Genomic DNA, 13,179 nt, shown 5'->3' with positions numbered 1-13,179 from the left:
TCTTGCTTAAATATAAAATGAATAATAAATGAAATGGAAAATTTATAAATGATTAAAAGAAATGAGGTGTCATGTCTATGGGAGAAATTGAAGTAAGAACACATGTATTAATAGTAACGTGTGCCATGCATTCTGTTGCTTTTATACCATGGTACAATTATTAGGTAATTACTAATTAATAACGATTATGTTCACAAATTGAAATAGAAAAGTTAATTTTTCTTACAAATTAATTTTAAACCATCAAATTAAAGTGCATAAATAATGCACATTATATAATTTTCCCAAACTTTCAGACGACCGGGGTGACGACAACCCCTCCACCTCCCTCCACGAGTATATTATTATTTATGATACTATGTAATTATATATCGTCGTAAAAAATAAAAATTATCGTTTTCCGTGTACAATTAATAATATATATTATGTACATGTATGACTTAATGAATAATAAGGAACGGTTTGAAGTTAGCCGCACTGGGTGCTTTGTCTTTTGCGTCTGCCGCCACGTCGCCTTTAGTGTCCATTTCATCACAAGTAAATTGCGGTGGCGGAAAGGTATTATGATATTAAATATTTAAATCTATATGAGTAATATTCGAGTTGATAAATAGCGATTATAATAATCGCTAGAACCGTTTTCGCAATACTAAACCCGTATGTGTATAACATTTTCCAATTGTATCATGCGCATTACGCACGTCTTATTCACTATATACCTACACACTGGCTCTAACAAACACATTTCTCGGTTTGCGTAATCGTATCTTCATAACGTACTTAATATAATAAAATATTATGTATGTACATTATGCATTTATATATTATTATAGACTTTATCCGTTACACCCGTTTATAATATACGTACAGCGTGGACGTAAATGTATACAGAGAGCGAGTGTATATTATTATATTGCTGCAGCAGTATTTGGCGATCTAACTATAATACAATACGATATTCTTTAGCTGTATAATATAATAGGCCGTTTTAACGGATTCGCAACATTTCCGTACAAAAGCGTTCGTTGTGATATATGTTTAAATGTATAATACCTACAGCAAAAATATATATTATGCGCGTGTGCACCTAGTGTTACGTACACAAAAGTCTCGTTTGATTTTCATCGCAAGCCGACATTTTTTTTTTAACCTCTCCCCACCCCATTTAAAGGCCGTCGCCCCTGCACACGCCCTTTAGTGCCTGCTACGAGGGTCCGTCGGACCGAGCACACCCGCTGATTGGCTGACCACGCACCACCCTCATCGTCGATTCTAACAGTCTTCACCCTTCGGAAAATATAACAAAAAAAAAATCTAAAGGTTTTTATTAATGGTTTTAATTCTTTTATTCTCTAGTAAGTGCGTTTACGCTCAAGACGGCTAGACATATTGTGTTGTATAGCCTAATGGCCAATTTATAGCATTACGCGATGAGTTATAAACCATATATATTGTTATAAATTCAGCGTATCTCGTAGGCGTGTCGGCAATGGGGTACAATTTTATAATTTTTATTATAAATTATAATAATGTAGGGCTTTTAGAAATAATTATTATTGTATAATACTATCACTGATGCTGCGATTACTATATTATCAATCTATAATATTTGATGGTTTAATAAAAACTAGGTACTACGGTATCAAACACGATGTACATAAATGTAAATTAATATATGTATGAAGTCAGGGCACACATATACTGTTATATACTTGTTGTAATACATAAACAAAATTAGAATTAAAACTATTAATTTGGTTAAGAAAATATAATATAAAATATGACTCTTGAGATTAAGAGAAAAAATTAATAATTGTGAAAGCCTGCAAATTTACGGAACAGATAAAAATATTTTAAACATTTATTATTTTTACTTTTCATCAAGAATTAAAATATTAACGTGTGTTTGAAACTCTATTAAAAAATCTCTTTCAAAAACAGTTATTACTCACATTTGAAAATTATCTTTTAAAACATAGCTTGTTTACTTATACACATTACACTTATACTATAATACGTAAACGCAAGTTTTAACAAATCATATTAACCTGAACATTAAGTCAGAGTCAGACGCATAATCGTATAATATTGCAGTGTGGATATGTATAATATAATTGTACGTTATGATAAGCACATTAATATTTTTTAATCTTGAAATTGTCTTAAAAATATTAATTTATATGTCATATTTTAATGCAAGTTAATTTAGTTAAATATAACTTATTGAACCAAATTGTTTATTTGTTTTTCAATACCTATTATAATATTGTGTTTCTCATTTAACATATTTAAACGGTAAGAATTGTTATTATTTGTTATATTTGTCTATATTTTTTATTCGCGCGCATGTATTTGTACAGTAAGAACTTGTACCTTAACCAAAACGAAAAAAGATTCAGAAAGTGTTGATATAAAATATATTGATAATGATTTGTAACTTTTATACTTAATTGGTAACACTGCCATTTATAAAATATAATATACAATTATAATCGTATATTATAATAATATTATATATTAAAGTTTACTATATTTTTTGTTGTTTTTTTTTTTCGTGAAAAACAAGTAAAAATATAATAAATGTATAATATATAAAAAATAAATAAAAATATAATGTAATATAATTTATTGGTAAAAAAACAAAAATAATTGTTTTATAATATTTACACAAATTACACTATATAGGTATTGTCCATTTCGTGAAATGGATGTCCACATAATGTATTTTCGCTAGAATTCACGATCTAGACGAATTTCACAATCTGGATATCCAGTTCACGAAACGAGTGGTTTCACTATGTGGATGCGACATATTATATACATTAAATTTTATTAAAATATTACACCAGTAATAAAATGTATTACGTATTTATGTACAAAACTTTACATTACCTGTAAGACACGTCGTAATAAAGCAATAATTCGCAATGACCGTTAAAACGCAATGTAACGATATTATATACAATATACATATATATTATTATTATTATTATTATTATTATTATTATTCTCAATGTCTGCAGCAGTGCGCGTATAGCACGCACGTATCGAACAAAATAAATATAATGTACAATAATCGTACATCTTATATATATATATATATGTATTACATACGCGTATATGTTGTATGTGGACTCGAAACCGTTCTCACGTTCGTTGCGCGACGTGCGAAGAAAATAAAAACCAATATCGTATACCTATACGTCCAATGAATAGGCTCTCTTTATAGAAAAAGAGACAGATGATATACACCGATATAATGTTATACGCAAGACGTCGGTCCGGCGGCTAATAATACGCGTAGGTACCCCTATTATTGTGACGCGGACGGGGGAAAGAAACAAAAAATCACCCCGAACGCATAACGCGCCGGAAAAAACGTTGGCGGCGGTGGCGGGGGCCGTTGTGACCCTACGACGGGATAGCATTATTATTATTATTATACACCACGCAATATCATAATATAAAGGCCATACGCACTGTATAGTAGTTATAAGTAGGTATGTACGCCGGAGAAAAAAAGCTCCCATTGAAACGGGCCTTGCACGGTCGTCGTCCAGACTTTCCCACACGTTCGGAAAAGTATATGCCGTGCCTATTGACGTTCGCTGTAAAAAAAAAGTTCTCGTTCGACCTCAACCCCTTCCTCCCCCCCCCACACACACAGCCCATCACTACTCATAACCGTCGGCGGACACGCATTATGCTCGTGTATATATATAGGTACTTGTGCATATAATAACATCATCTATACATAATATAATAGTGACACGGGCTTATGGCGTATTTTATGTATATAATACAATACTTGGTCGTTTACGTGCGCGTTTATATAATATAATATTATAATGCTATACGGTCCTACGGTATACGAGAGTACTGACTACTGTTGTCTGTTGCGCCAGCGATTCAGACGACTCGCCGTCCTGGCGACGGTATATACGTACACGCCGTTCAATCGATTACAATATATTTCCCGCTTATAATGTCTGCACGCGTGTTATAAATAGTCTTTATACCAAGGGTCTCCAAAATCTTTTTATCCGAGGGCCGCATAAAATAAAAAAAAAAAGCTCTTAGCGGGCAAAGATGTGTATGAGCACATATGGTTTATAAATTACAGCCGATACAGCTGATAATTGCACGTGCGCACGATAATGACTCTGGAAACTTTTTTTTTGAATATTTGTCGTCATTTGGCGGATCGGTGAAAAGTGAAAACTTATTCACAAACCGTAGTTCGGAGTCCCCACTGCTCTACACTATATGTACGCACGCGTTGCCTATAGACTTTCAAATTTACGTTAATATTTTTATATTTGTTGAAAAGTGACGACCTGTTGTTTTGATCTATTTGTTCCAAAAATTTGCAGGAGATCGTGTAAATGCAATAATTGTACAATACAATAGTGTAAAGACGACACACATGTAGAGTGAAGACAAAAAAAGCTCCCATTGAATCGGACCTTGCACGTCAATCGTGTCTACAATATTTCCCACACATTCAGAAAAGTACGCTACGCATAATGATGTGCGCGTTGTAAAAAAAAAGTTCTCATTTCGACTCGACCCTCCTACCACGATCGCTCAACCGCTAGCAGACATAGTATCAAATACATCCTGCTTATAGGTACGTATACATAATAAGACATAACTATACGATCTTTTGACGTATTATGTTTGCTAAATGTATACAGTACTCAATCGTTTACATGTGTCTATATTAAAATACTATTGTACGAGTACCTATAATACTATAATACTATGTATATCGTATATCGCTGTGCTCGTCTTGGTAAACACCGTACACTGTTCTTAAAACTATATAATTTTACATGCTTAATACGTATTGCTTATAGGCTTTCAATTTTTTTTTTTAGTAGTATAAATGTTGAATATATGTTTTGGGATATGTTGCTATTTTGTGACACCTCTGCGTTTGTTGATAAACGCTGCAAGTGTGATTTAATTAGTAGGTAGGAACTGTGTGCAATACGTAGCCAAAGGCTTGCAATACATATTTTTAACTTTTTTTATTTAACCTTTTATAATATTATTATCTAAAAACTTAACTAGTAAAGTATCCATTAAAATAAGTTAGTTTTTTCTAGTTCGAAAAATAATAGCTTAACATATAGATCAACAACTGTATTTTACTAATTAAATCACTATGACTAGTATGTAATAAGGAATCAAAGGATAAGATGCATTTTTTGATTAAATTATTTAGTTATTTTTTTAAGCAAAACAATTGAAAGATTCACTTCCATTGTATGTTCGACTTCAGTGGTAATTAAAAATAAATAAACTCATTTTCAACTGAGTTAAATTAATAATTTCTCCATACCGACTTTAAGCTTTTAGAGTTCATTATATTTGTTTGCTTATAACTATTATGGCTTACAATTCTAAACATTGTCTTAACTTGGACTAACTTAAGTTAATTTTTCCATTTAACTCGCCCCACTTCGAATTATTTTTAACGTTTACCATTGCAGCTTGACAAAAATTATATACACAGACGGGTTCGTAGATTGACAAAATTTTACATTTTAACGATCAACGGATAGTGACACCGTTGCTTCATATTTCCATACGCGTACTACATTGCACTGTTCGTCATTCATTAATAAACATATTAGGTATGTATATATGTCTATTATTACGATGTATATGCGGATGAAGGATGTAAATTCGTCTATAAACTCCCGTATACGGTGTATGGATCTTTTAATAATTTTGAATCATTGCATGCGTAATGTACGCGACTGTATGATAATATCATTAATTTTTTGTTTCTATTTATTGAATATCCCCGTGCGAATGGCTTCGATCGTCCCTGCGCCTACTTGTAGAGTGCTTAAGCATATCGTCTATAACAATCGTGTGAGGTGTATCCGATTATGCAGCTGGCAGGGCGGGGTTTTTAATTACCTCAGTGGCGACGGCGGTGGCACAGCAACTACAGTCCCGGTCGAACGGCGCTGGGAATCGACGGCGGTGGTGGCAATAGGCGGTCGGATACTTCTCTGATCGTCTGCGCGCGGCCTCGAAGGCTTTTTACTCGTATGCACAATGCGAACTGTTTAGCATAATTAAGATCTAGTGGCAGGTCACAAACACGAAAAGAAAGAAAGAAAAAAAAGAAAAAAAAGAAATGTCGTTACAGTTATTATACTCGTATGTACGTGTACGCGCGTGCAGCAGGCCTAGCAGCAGCCAATGAAAAAAAGGAAAAATATTTTTCAAACGCGTTTCATAATATATATATGTGTGTGTGTGTGTGTGAGTATAATACACGTATCTACTTCACAACCACCACCGGTCTGACTGCGCTATCGAACGATCCAGATCGGAAATAGCCGAGAGAATAATAATAATTGTCAGGAACGATCGTGATAGCCCCCGGGTCCTATATGGCCAATAATAATAATAATAATAATTGGAAAAATATTAATGACAGATTTTATTCTATTGCGTACGCGCACCGTGTACAAGTAATGCGCTACATACCTATACAGTACCCATACGTATTTATCCAACTTTAATATTACAACGTATTTACCTTTTATTTTTATATCCTACATTTTTATGTTATCTTTGTGTACCTACCACTGCCGCCACCGCCGTTTGAAATGGTGTAACGACCCGGAAAACGTTCACTATACGTCCAGTCCAACGGCCAGTCGACCTGTTTCTATAACGGTGCGCGTGTTCCTGGCCATTTCGGGTGGTCGTATAATATAATATTATTTATACCGTCGAAAGAGACGCTACACCCGCACGTGTTGTCTCCGTCTTACGAACTCGTACGACCAGGTGAATTTGCGTACTTGCTGTAAAGAACCGATTGTATGTCGTTGGCTTTAATGGCGAATAATTGATCTACGTATGGCCATACTTGATGATAAAAACATATGATCTTTTATCTCTGGTCGGTTTTTCGCGATATTTTAATTTTTAAACGAGTTATGAGTATAGCTGGTATGTAAAACACTAAAGTATAAAAATTCTCATGACTAACAATTGAATAAGGTAACCGACGAGAGTTCGAGACATATTAGATAATATCCTTACATTCAAATTTGATAATAGACCAATTTATTCCAATATCAAATCTAACAACACAAAATCGGATCCACACTGAACGCATGTTTTCTATGATGTTAGCTTATTGTATGTAATAATTTATTTCGTTAAATTAATTAATAATACGCGTTTATGTTATTATACCAATAACTAATGTAGTCTATTTTGTAAATTTTAAACAATATTATAAGAACAAACTATTGTGTTTGTTAATACTCGCTAATCTACAAAACCACTTATCCGATTCCCACCAAATTTTGCTTACATATCCCTTGAGATTGGGGAAGTATTTATAGCTTCGTTTTACAACTCACGTATAGGTTGTTATAGAATGGCTCAAATAAGAATTTCGTCTTGGATCACGAAAATCGAATACCTTCAACTATATGCAAAAAGATGCAAATTTGTTACAGAAACAAAAGGAAATTTTATATAATACTCGTATACTTATATAAATTAATGTATGTTTATAACTAATGTAGGTACTCAAAACTACTTTATCAATTTTGACGAAAATGACACAGATTATTAGAGATGTTAGAAAATTTTAAATGGTATAGTTTAAACAACGTGTAAACATAATATACCAAGTGCTTTATTTTTTGCTAGGTATTATGGTATTCCAACAATATTATATATGAACTTGTTTTTATGCAGGCTATTCACACGAAAAAAATTATTTTATACCCACGATGCCAAGCTATATTTATAAGCGTATAACCATGACTATGTGTTTTGATATTACGAGATGTACAAATTATGTTTATCATTGATTTTTATTTCATATGTTCTAATATTATTATTATTATATTTTTTTTTGTTAATGATTTATATCTTATTTCGTCTGATGTGTATGACTATGCGTGTTTTTTAATAATAAACAATACATCATAATACAAAACTCGCTCGATTTAATAGCACTCATAATTATAGGTAGGTATATTTGTATATTGTACATATTAACCAAATATGGACTGACCGGTGACTATACGCTAGTATGAACTAACGCCAACGGGTGCAGTTTCAAAAAAAAAAAATACGCTTAATTGAATTGATAAGAACAATATGTGATTTTATATAAACCACTTCTAACGACTGAAGGTATATCATTAACTATAATTACGTAGTATTGTGTGTACCAAAAATATTATTTTGTTTAAATAATATATATGTTTATTATACATAATATGTTCAATAAATCTTTATCAAAACCAAATTAGGTATCCATACGATTTCTTATAAGAAATTATTTAAATTTTAGATACCCACCTGTCACATACATAGAGATTTATTATTTTAACAAATTGACCTTATAATTTGATTTTCTATTAGATGTGTACTTAAATAACGTACAAAAAAATCTAATGTCAATATGGGTAGGTACACACTACACACTAAAAAGTCAAAAAGGTGTAATATATGAAAATTATACTTAATTATAATTTGAAAATGCTAAATAGTATTACAACATTCTGAATGAATTGAACGAAGTGATGAATGAAGTTATTAGTCTTAAAAATTGATTTTTTATTGATAATTTAGGAGTACTATTTTTAACTTTCAAAATTTCATAATTCTCCATAATTTTCTTAAGTAATCGGGATAAGCAAAAAAAGAAAAAAAATCACAGTTAGGTTTTAATTATTTACTAAACACATAATTTTAATAAAATATATAGACAATTGAAGTATTTGACTTTATTAAGGGTTTTATTTCTATAAATTTTTCAAAAACTATTAAAATTGTATAACATTTTTCTGATAAGTTTTTCTTACTGGAACAAAAATTTGAGCGCAAATCTACATCATTATGAAGAGCGATAATGAAGTTAGCATTTTGACAAAAATCGTCAAAATCTCGAATGAATTTATATAGTTAAAAATAATTTATACAATTTTTAAATAATCCAAGAGACTGTTGCTTATGGACCTCTTTCCCTATTATGTCCCTCACGTCAATTTATTATATTATTTTTTATCATATTTACTTATTGCTTTCTATTAAACTGATTGTAAAATATTTCTCTTTTGATAATAATGATAAAGAAAAAATTTATATGTAATATACCTAAATCTTGAATACTTAAAACAAGGTTTCTCGTAAACATTTTTTATCAAAATTAAACAAAAGCTAAGTTTACCGTAGAAACCATATTATGACGGAATTGGATATTTAAGAGTAAAATAACGAAGAATAAATGTGCGATTTCTCCTCAAATGATTTTTGTTATATTGTTGAAGCTCAAAAAATAATATTCGGTACTTCGAATCACTACAAATATAACATATCGTATCGGTACAATGTTTGAAGAAAAAGCTTTTTTTCATAGTTTTGAAAAAAAAAATGACAATTGTTCTAATTATTGACAACGGTTAGTCATTTTTTTTTGTGCAACAGAATAATATTATCCTCCATCGCAACACGCACACACAAATACACGTGTGTATTTATAAGATTATATTATAGACATGTTTTTTTGCAGGGGCATTATTATTTATATATTATTATAATCATGTTGAAATTCTTGGTCACTGCAGCAAACATAATATTCTCGCGATGGTGACAACATGCGCGTCACGATGGTCCACAATGGGAGCAAGCGACGACTGCGGTCGGTTTACGCGCATTTATTGTTAATCTGACCGCAAGACAAAGGCGAAGTGCGTACAATAATAATAATAATCGTTCAAACGGCACAGCCGACCTCGCCGGATTACGAGCGCGGTATTATAAAATAGTAGCAGACAGCACCAGTAGCACCTATATATTATTATTGTAATATGCGACGGAAAACGACATACCATATACTGCCACCGCCGGTTAAAAATGTTCTTTGGGTGACCAGAAACTGTAGTCTGTACTTATACAAGTGATTCACGACCCGGGGCGACTCTCCCCATTTATTATTTTAATTAATATATCTTATCGTCTTCTTCTCTATATAATCTTATCTATTCTATTCATATAATGTATATTAGTCATATATTTTACGTTGCGCGTCTTGTTAGTAAAACTGATGAATTCAATTCGTATTTAAATATTGAAATTTAAAATAACACTAACATAAGGTACGAGTTGTGGTCTTTAAGTATCTACTGATGAATAATGATAATAGAGTATAATAAATTAATAGAGTATGAAAATAGATTAAGATTTTCAAAAGACATACAGCTATGATGATTTAATTTGAAAAATACAGCAATGTCAAAATTAATATAATAACGTTTTATTATTAAATTTGTAAAAATTTCCAATTACTATAGTTAAGTAATAATCTTAAATATATTACTTAGCAGTTATTACGTATATTTTATACATATTATTTAATGTATTTATATATTGGTATGTAAGACCACAATGAGGGATTGAAGAACCGCTATACTTATACATAGTGCTTATAGTTTAATAACTCAGAGGCGACTATACGAATTTTAATAAACATGTTAAACATTTTCAAAAAAAATCCATTTACTTAAAAAATGAGCAGTAAAAACAGTAAAAAATTATTTGAAAGAAGGAGCTGTATCTGTAATGAAACTTTTCAAATGGTATAAAAAATATAACATTAAGTATAGGTATTTAAAATTTCCAAAAGTCAGAATTTGAATATTTATGCGTTATTAAATAGAAAAAAAATATATATGTTATTATATTGTGAACAAAATAATTTTTTTTTTTACTTTCAACCTTAAAAAGATCCAGTAAAAATGCCAGTCGTTTAACCGAGCGCGATATTTTTATAAAAATGTTAAAATTTTTTAAAATAATAATTATTATTATATCCTTTGCTGTCTTATCGGGTACAATATTAATCCACCTTAAAATTTATTTTATTATTTATTTATAAACCACAGGGTGGGTATAGATTACAGATATTTAAAGTTATTACAGAATATATAATAAAAACATTTATGACAAAATTTAAAGCTAAAGACTACCTATAAAACCAACTATTCTTTGTTATTGATATACTTAGTTAATAATTTATTTGCGGTTTAAATGTCGTACGATAAGTTATAGATATATTATAATTTGATTATTTCGGAATGATTATACACGAGATCCCAGCGGTTAATGGTAATAATATTCTGTGAATTAGGAGTGAATCTAAAATCAACAAGAAATTCAGACCGACCATAATAAGATTGTAGACTTAGAGCTCACCTCGACGCGATATGGTGCAGGTGCGTGCGCATATTATTCAATTCGATTGGCAACCAAAACAATATCCAAATAAATATTTTGCACAGCAGATAAGTGTGTATTATTGTTTATAACGTACATTTAAGACAGCATTAATCACAATAATGACACAAATTACGGCGCCCTGGTTCATGGACCGATCAAATAAAAAAGCTTTACTTATAAATCCGAGCAAATGAACCGACAGAGGTAATGGAAATACACAAAATATAATTTTTATTTTCACGTCTTTTATTTTTTAAATTGTCGAAAAAGTGATTTTTTGAATTCAAGTCGAACGCGTATAACGCCCTCGACGTGCCTGCGCGTAACACTGCATAATATTATGTAGGTACACGACACACACAGTCACATCATTGCCGATTCGCATCACGCTAGCTCCCGATCATATTATAATATGAGTATTGTCTTCTGTTTTATATTAATATGTTCAGGCCTTGACCGGACGTATTATGTGCATAATGGTATATAATATATACCACGGTTCAATGATACATAGTAAACCTGAGCACGCTCTGTGGGCTAATAATACATGTACTCGTATGGTTTTTGATGGGTATTTTTCATTGACACGCGTGTCATCTAAATTAATGCATACCTAAGTTCATTAAAATATAATAAATTATGATAGTTTCATTTCCTCAAGTCAAATTTGACGACCGTACAACCTTGTCGCAGCTCATGTTCCATCGATTTCAATGTTTTACTCGTGTGGTATGTGCCCATATTTTAATGGTTTAAAAAACTCAAGTAATAATTAATTAATACCTATTAGTTTAACCGATTGCAGCACAATAAGCGCTTTTAAGCTATATATCTCAGGTATTCCCAGTTATTTGTACACATAATACCGTTGCGTACAGGTATTCACTTGCTAATAATGGTAAAAAAAAAAACGTGACGAAAGTTATCGTACAAAATTAAAACACTTCAAATAAACAAAACAACTGTACGCCCGTGTACGTAGGGCAAAAATTCGGTAACAATTTTTTTTTTTTTTATTATTATATAAAACTTAATCGTCTTTTGTTTAATTGTAATCTTATTCGATTTTTACATAATTCCAATAGTATACAATAATTAGTATGTATTTTTATTTGAAACACCGTATAAATATTTATTGTATAATATACAAGCTTCATTTACAGTCCTAAAAATCTCAATTCTCATGTGTAATCAATTTGCACCAAAATTGACCCTAAACATTTACAACATGTGTAACTTGCACCAAAGCTTTTAAACTTCGTTAATAATTTTCATCAAAATAAATATATGTAATTTACACCATCTCAGGTAATAATAAATAGGAAATTTAATTAGCATAAAAATCAAAATCGTTTAATATAAGATAGATACTATCGGAAGCATAATCGTACAATTTTCAATATTTGAGTATAATATATTTAAAAAAAATAAAAATATAAAAATAATAAAACAAACTGATGTTGCATTGATTGTTAGATTAGTTAGATTGCAACTTATGTTTTAATACTAGCAGGTTTTTTTTATTTGAATGAATTGAATGCAACTAATAATTAAATAAATGAAGTTTTTGATATCAATTTATATTATTATAATGGTCCAAAGCAACTTGAATTTGATTTGTTCATTCACTTGTTTAAGAAATCATTCGGTTAAGTTTATGTAAACTCAATAGTTTTATGTACGTATTTGTTTGAAAGTCAGTGAGAACTTTAATAAAGTAAAAAATTTTCTCAAATATCGAAACTTGTACGATTATTCTTTCGATAGTATCTATCTTATAATAATAGATTTTAATTTTGGTGCAAATTATAAACACTATTTTTGGCTGCCTGTGAAGTGGTGCAAATTACGAACTCCCAAATAGCCATCACGCAATACATTATATAACTAATTAATAATTAC

The sequence above is a fragment of the Melanaphis sacchari genome, unplaced genomic scaffold (assembly GCF_002803265.2).
Source record: "Melanaphis sacchari strain LSU unplaced genomic scaffold, SCAv2.0 Contig395_pilon_pilon, whole genome shotgun sequence".
Classification (NCBI taxonomy): domain Eukaryota; kingdom Metazoa; phylum Arthropoda; class Insecta; order Hemiptera; family Aphididae; genus Melanaphis; species Melanaphis sacchari.
The sequence above is the reverse complement of the archived record's forward strand: the minus strand, read 5'-3'. Positions refer to the sequence as shown.